This window comes from Terrapene carolina, unplaced genomic scaffold (genome assembly GCF_002925995.2).
Source record: "Terrapene carolina triunguis isolate 2854851 unplaced genomic scaffold, T_m_triunguis-2.0 Scaffold42, whole genome shotgun sequence".
NCBI lineage: Eukaryota > Metazoa > Chordata > Testudines > Emydidae > Terrapene > Terrapene triunguis.
The window spans coordinates 1,319,380-1,337,515 of NW_020664393.1; the positions used below are offsets into that span (position 1 = coordinate 1,319,380).

The 18,136-nt window shown below is 40.0% G+C and overlaps 1 protein-coding gene across 1 annotated transcript in view; it reads left to right on the forward strand.

The window, feature by feature from the left end:
* The first annotated feature begins 443 nt into the window (after positions 1-443).
* Positions 444-18,136, forward strand: part of HS3ST5 (heparan sulfate-glucosamine 3-sulfotransferase 5) — a 264,126-nt gene continuing 246,433 nt past the window's right edge. The window contains exon 1 of the mRNA XM_026652839.2: positions 444-612. The gene's annotated coding sequence lies outside the window, so the exon portion shown is untranslated. The remainder of the gene's footprint in view (positions 613-18,136) is intronic.

Consider the following 18,136-nt stretch of genomic DNA (forward strand, 5'->3'; position numbering starts at 1 on the left):
CTTCTCCGTGCTCCAGGCAAAGAGACTCTGGCGCGCAGCTGGGCACATCCACAGGCGGCAGCAGCTGCGGGGCGCTCCGCACTGGCGGGAGGGAGGGGGCGCTCCGGGAGCGGGAGCGGCGCCGTGTCTCTCCCTCACAGCCACCGAGGCTGGACCTCCTCTGCTAGTCCGGCCTCCCGCAGCAGCCGGGGGAAGGCAGGGGAGTGGGGCTCTTCTGTGGGAAGCGACTCCTAGCTCGCAGCTGGGGAGCGCGAGAGAGTTTGTGTGTGAGAGACTGGAGGGGGCGGGGGTGCATCTGCTGCTGCCGCTCCCGGGCACAGGGGACTGGCAGTGCAGGGACTGGGGCTGCTGCTGCTGCTGTGCCCGCGCCGCGGGAGCGCGCCCTGCTGCACCTGGCCCCAGCCTCTCTGGGATGTGCAGAAAACGCGTCCTGAACTCCGCGACTTCTCCCGGTCTCCAGCAGTGCGTGTGAGTCTCTCTCCCACACGCAGCAGATCCACTCACTCGAGGGTCTCGTGCGCGGGGCTGAGCCGCCCTGTGTGCCCTGGCTGCCGAACGGCGAAACCCGACCCGCTGCCCCCGCCTCACCCCTCCTGCTTTTCAGGATGCCCGGTAAGTGGTGGTGACGATCAGGAAGTCTGCCCGTGCCATCATCTGCTGGGCTAGCGATAGCAGTGCCCGGTCTTACCGCACGCGCGGCGAGGCGGAGGGGGAGAGGAAGCGGCTGATGTGATGCTAAGGTGAAGCTTTAGAGAAGGACTTTTCAGCTGCTGGGCTGGATCTCTCTGATATCGCTCCGGGTACAGTAGGAGGGTTTTTCTGTGCATTGCTGGGGCTCCTGCTGTGAGGATTGTGCATTTCTTTGGGGACACTTTGGGGTTTCTGTGCGCGTGCTACCTGCCACACCACAGTGAGTGCAGTGTGGGGGCTACTCTGTTCGTTGCTGAGGGGCTTCCCTGGCTTGTTCTGGGTACAGTGGGGGCATTGTGGGAGTTGGCCGGGGTGCAGTTTTTTGGGGGGTTGGTTCTGTGCATTGCTTTGGTACAGGTGTAGGGAGACTGCGTTGCTGAAGACTCTGTGCCTTGCTCTGGTACAGTTGTGGGGATGGTCCTATGCATCAGGGTACAGTTGGGGGTGGGGTTGGTTCCGTGCATTGCTGAAGGGTTGGTTCTGTGCTGGGGTAAGGCTGGAGCTGGGCACGGGGTTCTGTATTGCCGAGGGCACCCTGGAGTTGCTGCTAGGAATTAGCCCATATCTGGCTGCCAGAGGCTTGTCGTTTATACGTTACTGTTAGTGACCCCTATTTAGTGATGATGCGATTCAGGGCTGTAGAAGGGGAGTGAGAGGGTCTGTTCTCCCGCCAGCCGCTGTAACCTGCGGTGGGAGAGGCTCCGCTAATGGGGTAGGTGGCATCGCGCCTCCTGTCGCCTGAGTCCCAGCTTGGGTCTTCCCCACTCCCACCACGGGCAATTCAGCTCTTACTCAAGGAAGCCGCCTATGGAGTTCATCAACTACTATCCCTTCTTCCTGCCAGCCCATCTCTCTTCATCATGTGCTTCATAGCGGGTTCTGGCTGCAAAAATATTGTTCCCGTAGGGGAGGTTTAATATTTGCAAAATGGTTGATATAAAATTAGTGCATGGCTGCATTGAACTAGAGATTTGTGCCTGGTGATTCCTCTCAGATGGCTGATACCTCTGGCTGTCAGATGTCAGACTCTCTAGAGCAAGGGGGCTGTTTGTTCTTTCCCACAAATCAGGCAAAGCAGTGGGAAACAGATAAAGCTGGTGATTGCTGGAGACTTTTAAATGAATTTTTGCTACACGATTTCAACATTTTTCCTGGTTTTAGAAGCACACTATGACGAGCATATCTTGTCTCCCTTTATTTGAAATGCTGGGTCTGATCCTGCTCCCATTGAAGTCAATGGCAAAACTCGCATTGACTTCAGTGAAAGAAGGGTAGGGCTCATATTGAATACTGTTCAAAGGAAAAGGATAAGAAAGAGCAGGCTGAAAGAGGTACAGTAGCAGAGATTAGTGAAAGAAGTTCATTCTAAGAAGATAAGAATAGCTGTTACCAAAGAGATTTTTAGCTGCATTGTGTCAGAATTATCTTGTAGATTTCCATTTGGACTGAGCGAAGAAAAATCTAAATGATTGTCTTCTCTTCAAATGTTTGCTAACAAAAGGAAGACTGAGTCACTTTATACACAGACTTCCACAAAATATCCAGGGGGTCAGAATGGTGTGGGGTTTTTTTTCCTGGTGCTTTACTTTCTCCTGCCCCTCCCCTACTATAAAGTTGTTAACCAGAGAGGGGCCTGATCCAAAGCCCACTGAGCTCAGTGCAAAGGCTCCCATTGACTTCAATAGCCTATGGATCAGACCCTAAGAGTAAGCAGTGGGAACAGGAGATTAGCAAGAGAAATGTAATATCCATAAGGAAAGGTGTTGCATAATATTTAATTCAGGAACAGTTCCCCCTTCCCCTTGGGAAAACATAGTACATGTTGTATATTTTTTATTTCTTCTTCCATTTTAAGAACTCCTGCACAACATACACACAAAGAAAAATGCATCTTAATAATTAAAATGAACATCATATAGATTACAAAGCATATTTTATGCAAAAAATAGTAGATGGAAGTTTTAGTTCATAGAATGTTGTCTGCATAATGGAGTATCAGGGTTAGAAGCAGTTCAATATAGTAATGGGACCCCAAATCTTTAATAAACCTTTAAGAAAAAAACCTCTCATTTGCATATTCTGACCACTTTTTAATCCTCTCCATCTACTCTAAAAGGATAGAATGTTATTTGTACTTTATAGATATATTTGTCAATTCTCATCCAAAAGAATAATTTGCGCAAGCTCTATAAATAGTGACCTTACTAACTTTTCTACAAAGTGTTAAAAAAACTCCAAAACACTTAATATCCTTATACAAATATCTAACTACTATCAGGGTCATGCCAGTAATCCAATATGCTTACAGATATTTAATTGTTAGAAATAGGATGCTTCATAGCAAAGAATAATAATAATAAAAAAGTCAAGTTAATATATGCTGTACATACAATTCAAGGTACTGGACCTAGCTGTCAGTTTTTTTCTATGCTTCCAGCAGAATTACTGTTAAATTGAATGTGTCCATAATATTTATTTATGGACAGATGTTCCTATTAGAGCTGAGAGTGGGGGGAAAACAAGGCTTTAAAGAAGATAAATGCTTTTCTTTTTATCACTTTTTCTCTTTTCGCTTGCAACCTTCATATTATGGGGAGGAGGGTCAGACTTAAATGTCACACTGCAGTTTCTACCCCTAACTTTACTGAAACATCCTGAATTTAAATTGTTTTAAATCAGGTACTATAAATTTGGGGCTCAGTTAGACAGAATTTTGTTGAGGTTTTTCTTGTCTTATCTAGTAGTTACTGACAGGCATCATAATAAGCTATTTTTACTATTTTACTTTTCATTTAGATAATGAATATTTTTCCATATTAAAAACTTCAGCCTGATTTTTTTCCCCCAAAGCTGCCAAGCAACTGCAGTTCCTGTTGATTTCATCTGGAGTTGTGGATATTCCGCAACTCTGAAAACAAGGACATTTATTTGCACAAATCTTAGCATAAGCCCTGTAAGCCATCACTATGCATTGTTGTACACCTTTTTAGATTTTGTCCCAATGACTTCTCACATATACATTAAGAAATCCAAGTGATACTTGAAATATTTGTGTATTCTGAAATTAGAAAGTGTATACTCATTGTTGGCATTTTAGGTTTATCTATAAATGAAGTGTGTGTGATTTGGGGAGTGGGGATGGGGGGACAGGGGTTCCTAGATCAGAGATTGTAAGGAGTGGGAAAGGAAATTAGCAAATGAAGAATCTACATTTGAACCTCCTTTAATCACTTTTAACCTTCTTGTCAGTATGATCTGCTGAGGAAAAAGTGTTGCTTGATCCAGATATTATTCTTGTCTAAATTTTTCATTTAGGCTTCTGAAAATGTACTATAAAGTATGTTAATTTGAAACATATTTATAAAGTCTTGTAATCTTCCAGTGTGTTTATCATACAAATGATACTGACAGATTACTGGGCTTATATAATTAGACTGTTCTTACCAGGATTCCAGCAAACAGACCCTTGACTTTTTTCTGACTTCTTGTCATGTTTATATTTTAAAATCAATTGTATGGTGTCATATCTTAATCTGTAGAGCAAATTCTTAGAAATAGAAGAATATAGTTCTTAACTCATAACCCATCAATTTAAGAACAAAAACATCCATAGTAGCTCAAATCCATCAAAATATTGTATTCAGGTTATGCATTCTACATATGGAATATGACATGTAAAACAGATGGTATATAAAATTATGCATAGCATGGCTGGAGAACCACATTATCTAAATTCAGTGCAACAGAACAAGGAAGGACTGTCATATGTAACTTAATGTTTTAGTGGCTTGTGTGTACTGGCTTAGTGTTTATTCCTGGTTTAATTCATGAATTTTGTTTTCCTTTGTTTTAATCATGACTCTCTAGAGACAACAATCTGGGTAGCCGCATTAGTTTGTATCCACAAAAACAACAAGGAGTCTGGTGGCACCTTAAAGACTAACAGATTTATTTGGGCATAAGCTTTCATGGGTCCACTTCTTCAGATGCATCTGAAGAAGTGGTTTTTTACTCATGAAAGCTTATGCCCAAATAAATCTGTTAGTCTTTAAGGTGCCACTGGATTCCCTGTTTTTTTAGAGAGAACAATCTCTCTTAGAAATGCATGAGTTTACCACACAATAGAGTCTAGTGTCTAAATAACATGAAAACATACATCAAGGGAAATACTGTTATATCAACTTTGGTCCAAAATGTAAATTATGTAAAGACAAGCTTTCACAAAAGTCAAGATTAATAGAAACACTCTTGCGTATTTAAAAAAACAACAGTTTTTTAACCAAATAAACTGCCCCTGCAATATTGCAACCCAGATAATGTTTACTTGGAATTTTGTTACTCATCCATACTGTTTACCTAACAAAGTAGCTGGCAATGGATGACTAATGAAGTCATTTTGGTCTGTGTAAATACTGTGCTAGTACCAAATCCTAGCTTTCTTTCTCAGGCATTGGGAGTTTTGCCTCAGTAAAGACTGCAGGATTTGGCCCTGAATCAAGGGTTTGTAACTATGCAAAATAGTGCTTATTTTAAAATCAAATAAAATGGTTATAGCAGAAAGACTCACATACAGGAAAACACTAAGCCCATACATATTTTTAAGCATGTACTTAAGTTCCATTGAAGTCACTGGGACTTAGGCATGTTCTTAAGAGCTTTGCTGGATAGGGACGTTTTCTTGAAGCAGGGCCACAGATATCGACAGTGGTTGGGCTATACTATGTAGTGACTGCTTGATACATTTTATTAACTTTTTTGGGGGGGAGGGGGGAAGCACCTTAAACAAAAATCTACCTTTTTATTTTTAGTTGTGAATCTTTTTTTTAAATGTTCAAATGCATTTTAATTACATAAAACCATATAATGATTCTGTAGAGCTGAGACATCTTATGCTCAAACCCAAGTGAATTTTCAAAGATGAAAGAACAGACTTTATAATTAAAGTAACACAAGATGAACTTTAGTAATACAAACAGACACCAATTTAACATAATACAAAACAATCTTGTTTAAAGCTTATAAGATCCAGCTATTATTGAATAGGTAAATTAAGGAAAGTTGCCACACTTAAACTATTTAATAACCCAGAGACCCTTTAAGATATTTGAGGTGACACACTATGCTTCACATTGCAAAAACGGATAATGTTAGCTCACTGGTACCTGTGGTCATGATGCATCTTGTTGCTAGCAATGGGATGCTTCTTGAGAAGATCTGACTTTCTATTCAGAGGGATTAAGATAACATGTCTGAAGTGGTGTGGTATATAACAGTAGTGTCCAATCCATTTTCTTTTCTGCATGATATCAAGTTTATCTATTCAAGTTGCTGTACTAGTACAGTATCTTGTATTATTATGTCTTGAATAATCTTGATTGTGTGCATTTGTTGGAGTCTCCAAAGGACTCTCATAAATAAAACTGTTAGTCTGCATTATAGTAGAGACTTTTGGAGACTACCAATGGATAATTGAATATTACATTTAGGCAAACTTATTTAAAAAAGAAAACTAAATACCAAAATGATTAGTTAGAGGTCTTTATGGTCTTTGACTCAATGTATAAACAAAGGGTATATACTCTTGCTTTTAAAAGTCATAAAGGCAATGCCAATATTGGTTTAATTCTGCATAGAATTAACTGTGACATGAGTTGAAGAATAGGAGTTTGTCCTCCAAAGCAGGTGCTTAAACTTGCTCAGCAGATACATAAGCTTTCTGCACAAGCTGGATTTAGTGTATATCTGCAATGCCTCCCACTCCACTAACTAGCTTTGCTACTATGATGATACCTTAAAAAGTGACATCTCTGACAACTACAGTGGGCTTGTCTTAATGGCAATAGCCTTGTATAGCATCCTGGGTCTTGTGCAAATGGGCAACTTTTGTTTTTTGGTCTTACGGCTATTATGTTATACATAATACATAAAAACAAATAGCACAGAATTTGTTTAAATAAACAAACCCAAACCATTTGCCAGTATTTTTCCACTTGAGACAGATGCTGTTTTAATAGAAGTTTACTTAGTGGAATAACATGAGACAACAGAACAGGCCACTTTAGTCTACTACTCTCTTACTCCTGCTTCTCAGAACTAAATTTACAACAGATTTGGGATTGACTGACACAGGAAAAACAAGCAGAAATGTATGAGGATGCACTTTCTCTTCAGACAGAGATAAAATTTGTACTCTTAAGTCTTGATAGGACTATTCACATGTGTAGAATTATGCATTTGCTTAAGACTTTTCAGGATCAGGGCCTTCCTAGATACAATTTTGCAGAAATCTCACTGTTTCATTGGATAGATAACACTTTCTGACCATGCATCAGTGACTATACTTTTTGTTTTGTGAATTCACAAAACATCAGATCAATACATTTTTTTATTTTGTTTGTATTTATTTAACAATAAGATCCAGTCTGTGTCTATACCTTGCTGCTGTTGCTTCCTACATTACAACTAAGATCTATCTTTCCTCTCCATCCACACATCTAAAACTCTCATCCCGTGTCTCAACTACTGCAACCTCCTCCTCTCTGGCTCTTACAAATCCCATCTTGTCCCACTGAATCCATCCAAAAAGTTGCTGCAAGGATCCTTTTTACTAGCTCACCACTTGAGCCGTGTCACCCCTCTCTTTGTGTCCCTCCATCGTCTCCTTTTTGCCACTGCATCAAACAAATTCCTTGTCTTCATTTTCAAGGCATTTTCGGAGTCTATCCCCATCCTACCTATCATCTCTAAAACATTTAATTGATACGTCGACAACAATGCCAAACTTTATTGCCTACAGTATGTGGCAAACTTTCAAACAAGCATCTTCATCCTTTGTCCCATGCTGCCCATTATGGAGTACCTCATAAACATGTGCAAAGCCACCTTCTTCATTCTACTTTAAATTCTCCTCTGCCATGATGCCTACAACATCCTGACAATGGTTTGGCAGTTGCTTTTCTGAGACCCCCCTGCTTATTACCCTGGCAAGTATGACCTTACGGTTTCCTTGTGCTCCCTGGGTCTGTTTGTTCTGTCCACCAGATGCCTCTGATTTTATACACAGATTATAAGATTGTTCAGGAAGGAATCATTTATGTGTTTATACAGCACAATGGGGCTCTGGTCCACGATTAAACCCCCTAGACCCTAATTTAATAATAACATTTAATAAATGTGCTGGGCATTTCACAGTACAGTCTAGAATAGAGAGAAAGGCAAGATGCACTGGGAGAGACAGAAAATGGTTACCTTAAATATCTATATATACATTTCTGAACTAATTATATTTCAGTTGTGTTGAGTGTAGACCACACAGAAGTGATGGTGAAATCCTCGTCCCCTTGAAGTCAATGAGAATTTAGCCACTAGCATTGATGGGGCCAGGATTTCACACTCCTTTAGGAATTATGTAGAGGAGGAGAAGATTGGTGACCTAGCAAACTCAGCTTTGGAGGTAGATCTTTGCTTAGGGATCAACACTGCAGAAGGTTTGGAGAAAGGAGTGTGGGAGAAGGAAACAAAGGAGGTGTTGATGCTAGCAACACTGGCAGACCAAGAGGGTGAGTGGAACATGATGTATGTAGGCCATAGGTAAATTGTACTGGGCCTCAAAGGTGTGACCAAGAATTTTAAAAATGATAGTGACGGGGAGCCAATAGAGCTAATAGAGCTATTCAAAGAGCATTTGATATTGTTTGACTACCAAGGAAGATAACTTTGGCTGTGACACTCTGGATTAGCAGGAAAAGGGTTTGGGGAAGGATTTTGATTAAGGGTTTTGGAAAGACCTGAAGTTAAATAGTTGAGATGGCAAATAATAAGGGCATGGACAAGGGTTTTTGCTTCCAGGACAAAAGAAGGCTTCATGGGGGGGTGAGGAGGGGCTTGGTTTTTTGTTTTGTTTTTTAATGTTGTAGAAAAGAAGTGAAAAGGTTTAGCGATGGCCTGGATATGAGGCAAGAATGAGAGGAAGGAGTCAAACATGATTCTGAGATTGTAAACCTGAGAGATGCAGAAGTTTAAATGAATCTGATACTTTCTTACTAACAAATGAACTCCCTAATACTGATGTTAATCCATGGGACACAATGAAACCTGTATCAAAAGGCAAATGAATATCAATTGTCTTGTCTTGCTTTAAAAAAAAACACTTTAAGAACAGCTAAGATTATAGTTAGGAGCTTTGCTACTACAGCATAAACTATATAAAAATGAGAATAATCAGGATGAAATAAGTTTAACTGAGATCAACAAAACAATACAAAAGTTATCTAAAATGTTTCTACTGTTAAGTAAACAATAAATCTGATGCATTGCTGGAATGAATGCTTAAAAGAATAAAGTTAGAAGGGACAATTAGTGGATTAAAAATCCAGATCGACAGTAATTAACACAGATTATATTTTTAAAGTATTTTTTGTATCAAAATCTAAAATGGTTTCTACTTTGACCCCTTCTGGTTTCCCTGTCACTAGTAGGGATCTGCTTATTGTCAGACAGGAAAAACAATGAAGATAAAGGAAGATATGACAGCACAATAAATAATTTACTATAACTTTTTCCTGAAGGTAAAACAAAACAGCAGGGCCCAGTGGTTTTCCTGAAGAATGTTTTAAACCTATAGCCAGAAATTAGCTCCTGTACTGACAAACTGTAGATTGGCAAAAGGGAAAAAAAAATCCTTCACCTCAGAGTTTGAGGTAAACATTGTATTATATCCTAAAGAAGAGAAGCCTGAAGGTTGTTTTGTCAGCAACAAACCAATGTCACTATCATATACTGACTTTAAAATCCTGCCAGTAAGACTTGGATCAGCAACCCCATATCTTATACCTAAGCACTAGGGGCCTGATCCAAAGATTAGTGAACTCAGTGAAAAGACTCTTACTGAATTCAGTAGGGTTGAGTCAGGTCCCGGGCACAGGGGTAATGTCCATAGAGTATTAGGAGTGAGCCGTTTGATGCAATCATCAGATAAATTACATCTAATATAGCCTCTTGATGCTGAAAAGGTAGTTGACTGGATCGAGTGGATCCTTTCTTTGGCAAGATGTCCGAAATGGAATTTACTTGGAATTTATTTTAGCTTAATCATTGCCATGCATTCTCATCTATGTGCTGCTATAAAATTATTAAGCATGGTAGAAGATGGGGTGGTAAGCATTTTCTACCACTTAATTTCGTATTAGTGCCTGTAGCAAAAGGATTGATATCAAGTGCAAAATCAGATTTGTAATTGACACTCTACATTTCCATCTATCCAGACAACAAACATGCTTTTATTTATACTCTAGGCAGAAGAGTCCATTCCAGAATTATGATTCAAAATCTAATTTCAAAGCAAATATTAAAATACCTGCTGTTGTGAACTTTGCAAATTATTCTGAAAAAAAAAAAAAAAGTCTGAGTGTGGCTTTCAAATATTCCAAAGAGGTTACACCTAAGCAGAAGAGACTTTGAGTAAATCCTGCCTCATTGAAGTCGGTGGCAAAACTCCCACTGACTTCAGTGGGGCCAGATAACTGTTGTAATAAACTGTATCTAGCCGGTGACATCACTAGCCCACATTTAAAAACTATTAATTGGTTTGCTTCTTCTCCAAGGGAGGAATTCACTCCACTGGCATGAAGTGCAACTGTCCAGGCTCCATGTGGGTGGAGTGCAGAGTGCTTGGGCAGATGAAATCTACTCTACCTCCAACCCTGGATCAGAATGTGGGGCTGCTGTTTAAACCCAAGCTCCTTTTCTAAACTGGAAGAAAAAATCCAATGGGGGAAAAAAGGAATATTTTTGTTTTTTCATTACAAACATTTAGTTTATTTGAAAAACTGCAGTTTTGAATGAAATTTTCCATATATTTTAGGTTGCTTTTTGAAATAAAACTAGTCTTTTGAAAAACTTTTGACCAGATATAATGGCATGCATTAAAGCTGAACAGGAATTTTTGATTAAACATTTCTTTGTTGGAAAGTGCTGGTTGTCAAAACCAAAACTGTTCCCTTGTTGAAAATTTTTGCCATACCCTGTTTGAGGGTTTTTTTTTTTAGGAAAACATTTTTGTTTAAAAAAAAAACTTTAAATTTAAAATTAATGTATAGTAAAAGATATGAATGTTTCATTTTAAAGTTATGAAAACAACATGTTACAGTTGACCTGATCTAAATTATTTTTTTCAGATTATCAATCCATGAACATTTGAGAGAAACTTTTTGTTTCAATTCGTGATTGGAAAATTGTCATGGGATGGGGAAAATGTTTCCTGCCAAGCTCTACTAAGCACCTAGTGACAGAGCATATGAGCTCTTCCCAATTCCTTACTGAGGTATAATTTTATCCTAAGTCTTCCTCCATAACAGAAAGGAAGAAGTGGATGCTTGGGGTCCCACACAACAGCTGGGGAAAGAGGAATAACTAAATGATCCCTCTAGGTTGCTTTTTGGCTGCATATGAGTCGATTAATCCTTTCACTTGGCTCTGTTTCTGACCAACTTTCAAAGCCAGAGGGTGAGTGGACTTCTTATTGCGGAACTGGATTTAATCTATGGGAAGGCAATACCTGATGCTAAATGGTAATTGGAAGTTAGCTTGAATGGAGCCAGGATAACTTACTCTTCCAACAGTATAAGATGTAATATTTGTTCTTTGTTTGTCTCTGTCCTTAGGGTGCACCAATAAGAGCTGTCTATGAACTAGACATCTTGCCTTCTGGATTCTGTTACCCAGAACCCACAAGACATGGTATATGCCCCACAGTCAGTGCATTGGATCAATATGGAAAGTTAAGAATCGAGTTACAATAATATCCAAATATGCTGGAAAACTGTAGCTGTCCAGTCATTGCTGGTGACTCTAGCCATTGGGGATAAAATCCACAAGAAAGAGGACCTGCAGGAATTGTTTTCTTATTTCAACAGATAATCATAGCTTAATGTGTGCCCTAATTCTAAGGCCTGATCTGCACTGAAGTTCTATACTGGTACAAATATACTGATTAGGGATGTGATTTTTTTTTTAACCAATATACCAATAAAACCCATTACAGTGGATGCAGTTCTACTAGTGTAAAGGTTCCATATACTGGGATCACTTATTCCGCTTCTAGTACAGAATTAAGCGTTACCTGTATAAGCACCTTCATAATATTATAACTGGATCCACATTAGTTGTGGGGTAGTACTGCTATAACTATGCTGCTACCATTAAAGCAGTACAACTCTCGTGGGTAGACCAGCCCTAATTGTCTGAAACCAAACAGCGTTCTGAAAATGTGAGCCATTAATAGAGGATTGCTGATGAAGATATACAAAAACAGTAGTCATTTCTTGCCCATTTTTCAATACCTACAGTTATGTTGCTCAGTGAATGCAACAAAGGTCAGTCTGCACTAAATGTTAAAATCCTAGGACTGTTTATTTACAAGTTCATTTTCAAGGGTTTATAAATAATTGAAATCTGTATTAAAATAAAGGGCACGAGTTCCAACATTTGTGCTCAGATAGAATGCAAACATGTACATACATAATCTTATATGGTGAAATGTATTTTGACATGCATGACACTGAACATGTAAGGGTTTTGTCTTAGATCATACTCCTGCAAACTTTCCAGGTACATAAATCTTTCAGCTCATCATCATGGGGAAGAAGAAAATGTGTTCAATTATGATGTTACTATACATGAGGTCTCAATTTGGGGTATTGTTTAAAGTTAGCATCAATGAACTTGTAGCTTCTATTTCTCTTTGGAGCTTATCTACAAATTCTAATGGTGAACTATTACCAGGGTCTTTAATCATCCCATTCAGACTGCCAGAAACACTCTACAAGTGAAAATGAATGGCTACCTAGGATTTGGTTAATAAGAACATATACAAACGCATGTTATGTATGAAATGCATATAAACTATAGGAATGGTTCTGCTTCCCACTCTGATCCTTGTACACTGCTCTAGTGACTTATAAGGTCTGTAAAAAAGATGGCAAAATGATTGGGGAGAATTCCCCTGGCACAGGCCTTATGCTGGGTTGTCTTAAGAAGCCCTGCACTGTCCATCTTCACAAACCGGCATAGGGATTGGGTTCTGGGAGGGGCAGGAGTGGGGCCATAGAGAATGCTGGGGTGGATGCCCTTACTTAGAGCAGTCCCTTTAAGGTAGACTGATTTCAGCCCCTTTAGCAGGAACCTTTGCCCTACCTTCCTTTGCACTCTACTTTCTGACCATGCCACTGTTTATACACACATGGAAAGAACTAGGATGGGCCCAAGGTGCAAAATTTAGATCTGAGTCTGAACTTCCCCAAATTTGGACAGGATGTGAAGTCTGGCTGTGGTGGAGGGAAGCATTTGTTGGAAAATTCCAGCCTTTATTCAGTACAGGGCTGTCTGGAGTTTCCTCTAGATAGTGCAGGCTGAGATGAAGGCTGACATAAAAGAAGTTCAATCAGACCCATTCTTGTAAAACTGAGCATTGCCTGTTATAACTCATCACGTTTGCAAAATAATGTGCAGTGTGCTAGACCATAGTAATGTATAATAGATGTTGCAAGACACTTGAGAATAATCTGAGAATGGTATTGAGTGATCAATATATTATATACCTCCATGTATAGATTTCTAATTTGTTCTATTAATTTTATATTACATGCACTTTCTCCACAGTGTATCTTTGAGTTTATTTTGAAAAGTATAAACATAAGGAAAAATTATGCTGCAAAGCTGAACTACTGTATTTATATAAATAACTATATATAAAAATAAATAACTCTGAACCTGTCCTTATAGTTCCTTTCATGTGAGGGAAGCATATTAACTAACAAGTTACACGATTGGGGTATGGGGCAGGGGAGAATCTTATTCCTACTCTGGAATCATGCATGCCTCTGCCCCATCATCCTTTCCCCCTGTTCCTGACTGTTTTGCAGATTTTATTAGATTTACTAGTATCTTTTGATGCCATGAGTCCACTACAGGGCATGATATCCAGAAGTACAAGGAAATTGCTCAGCCACTGTAAACTTGTGGTCAGCCTCAAATCTGGTGACTTCTGCACAATTCACACATACTGGGATAGTGAGTGTTCTTCCGATGGTTTACAAGCCTTCCGTCACAGACTCCAGTCTCAGATGGTCTCATCTTCCTATCTGGTCAAGATTTAGCCATATGCAAACTAAATCTTTAATAGGTCTCCAAAGTTATGTCATAGTGCTACGAAACTCTCTGCAGCTTGTCTTGATTTTAAAACATTGTCCATTGTGGTGTAACTATGCACATCAATTAAATCATAGAAATGTAGGGCTAGAAGGGACTTCAAAGTCATCAAGTCCAACCTCTGCCCTGAGGCAGGACCAAGTAAACCAAGACCATCCCAACAGGCATTTGTCCAACTTATTCTTAAAAACCTCCAATGATGGAGATTCCATAACCATCTTTGGAAGCCTATTCCAGACCTTAGCTATCCTTATAGTTAGAAAGTTTTTCCCAATAACTAACCTAAATCTCCCTTGCTACAGATTAAACCCATTACTACTTGTCCTACCTTCAATAGATGTGGAGAACAATTGATCACAGTTCCCTTTACAGCAACCCTTAACATATTTGAGGACTATTATCAGGTCCCTCCTCACTCTTCTTTTCTCAAGACTAAACATGCCCCTTTTTTAACCTTTCCTCATTAAATCACGTTTTCTAAACCTTATCACTTTTGTTGCTCTTCTCTGGACTCTCTCCAATTTGTCCACATCTTTCCTAAAGTGTGGCACCCAGACTTGGACACACTACTCCAGCTGAAGTCTCACCAGTGCCAAGTAGATCAGGACAATTACATTCTGTGTCTTACATACAACACTTCAATAAAGATTTCAGACTAACTCTCTAACTTGTCCAGGTCATTTTGAATTATAATCTTGTCCTTCCAAAGTGTTTGCAAACCCTTCCAGCTTGATGTCATCTACAGAGTTTTATAAGCATACCGTCCCCTCCGTTATCCAAGTCACTAATGAAAATGTTGAATAATACTGGACACAGGCCTGGCTGGGGAGGAGGGATAGCTCAGTGGTTTGAGCATTAGCCTGCTAAACCTGAGGTTGTGAGTTCAATCCTTGAGGGAGCCATTTAGGGATCTGGGGCAAAAATCAGTACTTGGTCTTGCTAGTGAAGGCAGGGGGCTGAACTCAATGACCTTTCAGGGTCCCTTCCAATTCTATGAGATAGGTATATTTACATATGCCCTCCAGTTTGACAGCAAACCATTGACAACTCTGCTCTGAGCATGGGTTTTTCAACCAGTTGAGCATTCATGTTATGTTAATGTCCTGGCCGCTGTTTCATCTTCCTCTCTCTACTGCTTTCCATGTGCAGTAGGCCTGACAGTGATCTCAGTTAACTAACCTTGTGGCTTCTGCTGTAGCATCTATTAGCCAAATTCTAAAATAACCTGGGAACAACTTTGCAAAGTTGCTTCAGCCTGCATGTTTCAAATGTGTAGCAGGAGTCTTGGGCCTCAGTGGCACCTGGGTGTCCCTGTAGCACAGTTTCTCCTGAAGACTGAAATGCTTTAGTCTATCTCAAGTCAGAGGTATCTGGATTAAATTTAATGGAGGTCAGACTTGATGATCAGATGGTTCCTTCTGGCCTTCAACTTTATGAAATTATGGAGTGTTGAAAAGTGGTAGCATTAACCCTTTCCATCTACTTATCTCTATGCTCCACCGTATCAATGTCCACTTCAATATGTTTCATGAGATGCCTTCTTACTCTACTAGTATTTTAGTCTGTAGGTCCCTGGGGTCAGGTAAAATGTTACAGTCAAGCTCAATTTACTTCCTGATATTCTGGACAATCACCTGCATTTTAAATGGTGCATCCTCATAAAGCCAAATTTTAGAAACATGATACCTAATTTTGCACCCACAATTTTGGGTTGAGTCACAATTGTGTTTATAACTTGAGTCTGCACTTAACTGTGAAATCTAGGGGCCAGATCCTTTCAAATGATGGGAAAATGGCATAGCTCCATTGACTTAAATGCAGGCATGCTGATTTCTACCAACTACAGATCTGGCCAGTGGATAACAAACTATCTGACATTTGGGCTCAGTCTGCTAGTTAGAAGTGCTAACTGTGACTTCTTGGACACCTTAAGTGTTCCTTTAACTGGACTTACATTTGACTGCTGACCCAATATCCTAAGGTGTTTGGAAGCCATTATAGAAAATGTCCAACTTCAGACTGTAAGGGGAAAAAGTGAAAAGTGCAGACCCATATTCCCACACAATGGTACTTCCTCATTTGTTCATAGGTATTCAGGAAGGAAGCAAGGTTACCTCCCTCTAGCACAAGGAAAACAATTTAGAATATTCTCACTACCCTTTGCATAATACCAATGGCACAACTGCTTTAGTTATAGCTTTTATTGCTTCTCCTGCTGCTTTAGTATGATGATGATGATGATGCTTCTCATTGTGCTGCCCCTGCCCTTCATGCTACACTCCCTGCTTTGGCTGCTTCTCATACTTCAGCTTCTTCCATTCCAGGATTCAGTGCAATACTGGGTTGTCTGGCCTGACCTGTCTGTTTCCTCAGGCCCTCTGCCTTGTCATCTAATTTGATGTTGTCTTTACCCTCTGATTCTCTCCAACCTACAGATTGCAGTGGGCACCCAGCCATGGAATGGAACCAGCTTCTGGGCACAGAATATACCCCACTGCTTCTGGGCATGGATTGCAACCCATTAGCCATCTGTTTGCCTGATCATTATGAATAAAGGCTGCCCTGAGCTAGTCCTTAGCGAGGCCTTTAACATCCTTACCTCTGTCTTCACACAGCCTTACTAACAGAGCTTTCCTGAACTCCCTGCAATTAATTGGCACCGTGCCACTCTGAATTTAACCTTCCTTATCTTGAAACTAGACTTTGAAGGGAACTAAACAGTTCTTTGTTCATTGAACATCTTCTGGTTCAGTCTGACTGCTCTTTTTGTATGTGTGTCAGAGAGCAGGGTGTATGTGGGGGATACATTCTCTAGTCCACCAGCTGCCACTAAGTGTATCACTTCTCTCTTGGGCACCACAAATCCATGCCAGTTCAGCGTTCACCCTATTGAGACAGCCTGACATGTTTCATCATGTGGTGCAAAACTTTTGTTTCACTTGAACTTAAAATGAAGAGATTGGCATAGGTTGATGGTGCTCTGATACAAACACTGTTCTTTTTATCCCACCTAATGAAGGCTGATATAACTGACATGTTTTGGGAACATGTTTTTAAGAGATGTACACTACAGGCAAAGAGCACTACAATACAGTCATAGGGTGAAATCCTACACTATGCTATGTGTGAGTACTGCAGGGTGAAGAAGCCGCCTTTCTCTCTCTCCCATGTAAGCAGAAGGGAAGGGTCTCTGCATAGCATACTAGTAAGCAGTCAGAAGAGGGCCTATCACACTGTAGAAGAGGCATAGTCTACTAACTAGAGTGTGTCTCCAGCACTTTAGCCAGCTAGCACGTGCTACTGCTGCTCCTGTTAACATCACTGCTCCTTTTAAAATAAGCAGCCAAGTGTGCCTGGCAGTATTTTCTCCTAGCCAACCGTGAGCTAGTCGGTCCTGCAGCTGTAGGATGGCTTTTGTGCTAGATGCATGTTGGATAACCCTCTGACTCCACTCTTTGACTAAAATAATGGCAGGATGTTGTCATTAGAATTTATTTTATTGTACAAACTTAGATTGTCAGCTCTTTGGACCAGGGACTTTTTTGTTCTTGTACAGTGCATTGCACAGTCGGGCCCTGGTCTATGATGGGGGTGGGGGAAGGCTTCCAAGTGCTATCGCAGTACAAAAAAATAAATGATTATTTTACAATAGTTGCAGGCCAAAATATTAGTGGAAACATGAAGATAATTCATTTACGTGTGTAAGTTTGTTTGATTTGAATGAATGTATTAAAAGGTTTTGTTAATGCCCACAAATGTTTTCCTAAAAGATAAGTAAAGATGTATTTATTAAACTTACATGGTGTCAAGTATCAGGAGGTAGCCGTGTTAGTCTGTAGCCACAAAAACAACAAAGAGTCTGGTGGAGGTGCTACCGGACTCCTTGTTGTATTTATTAAACTTAGTTTCTTTTGAGATCGCATCCAGACCACTGTTTCCAGAGATCGAGTCCTTCATGTGGGAATCTACATAAAGACACCCTTTAAGTCTATTCTGCTTAATTAGTTGTCCATTACCTTGTCTTGAGACCCACCCTTAATGCAATAAGGATCAAAGTGACACTTAATTGGAGAGAAGGGCTCTTCATTCCTTCTGGGAGTTGCATGTGGACTGTATCACTCTTGCAGTGATTGCAAATGTTGTTGTTCAATAGATTAAGGCCTTGCCTTAATGAAGGACTATATTACTAGCTCTCCTCACTTTGAGTGATCCCTATCAATTCTTTGCTTAGTCCAACCTC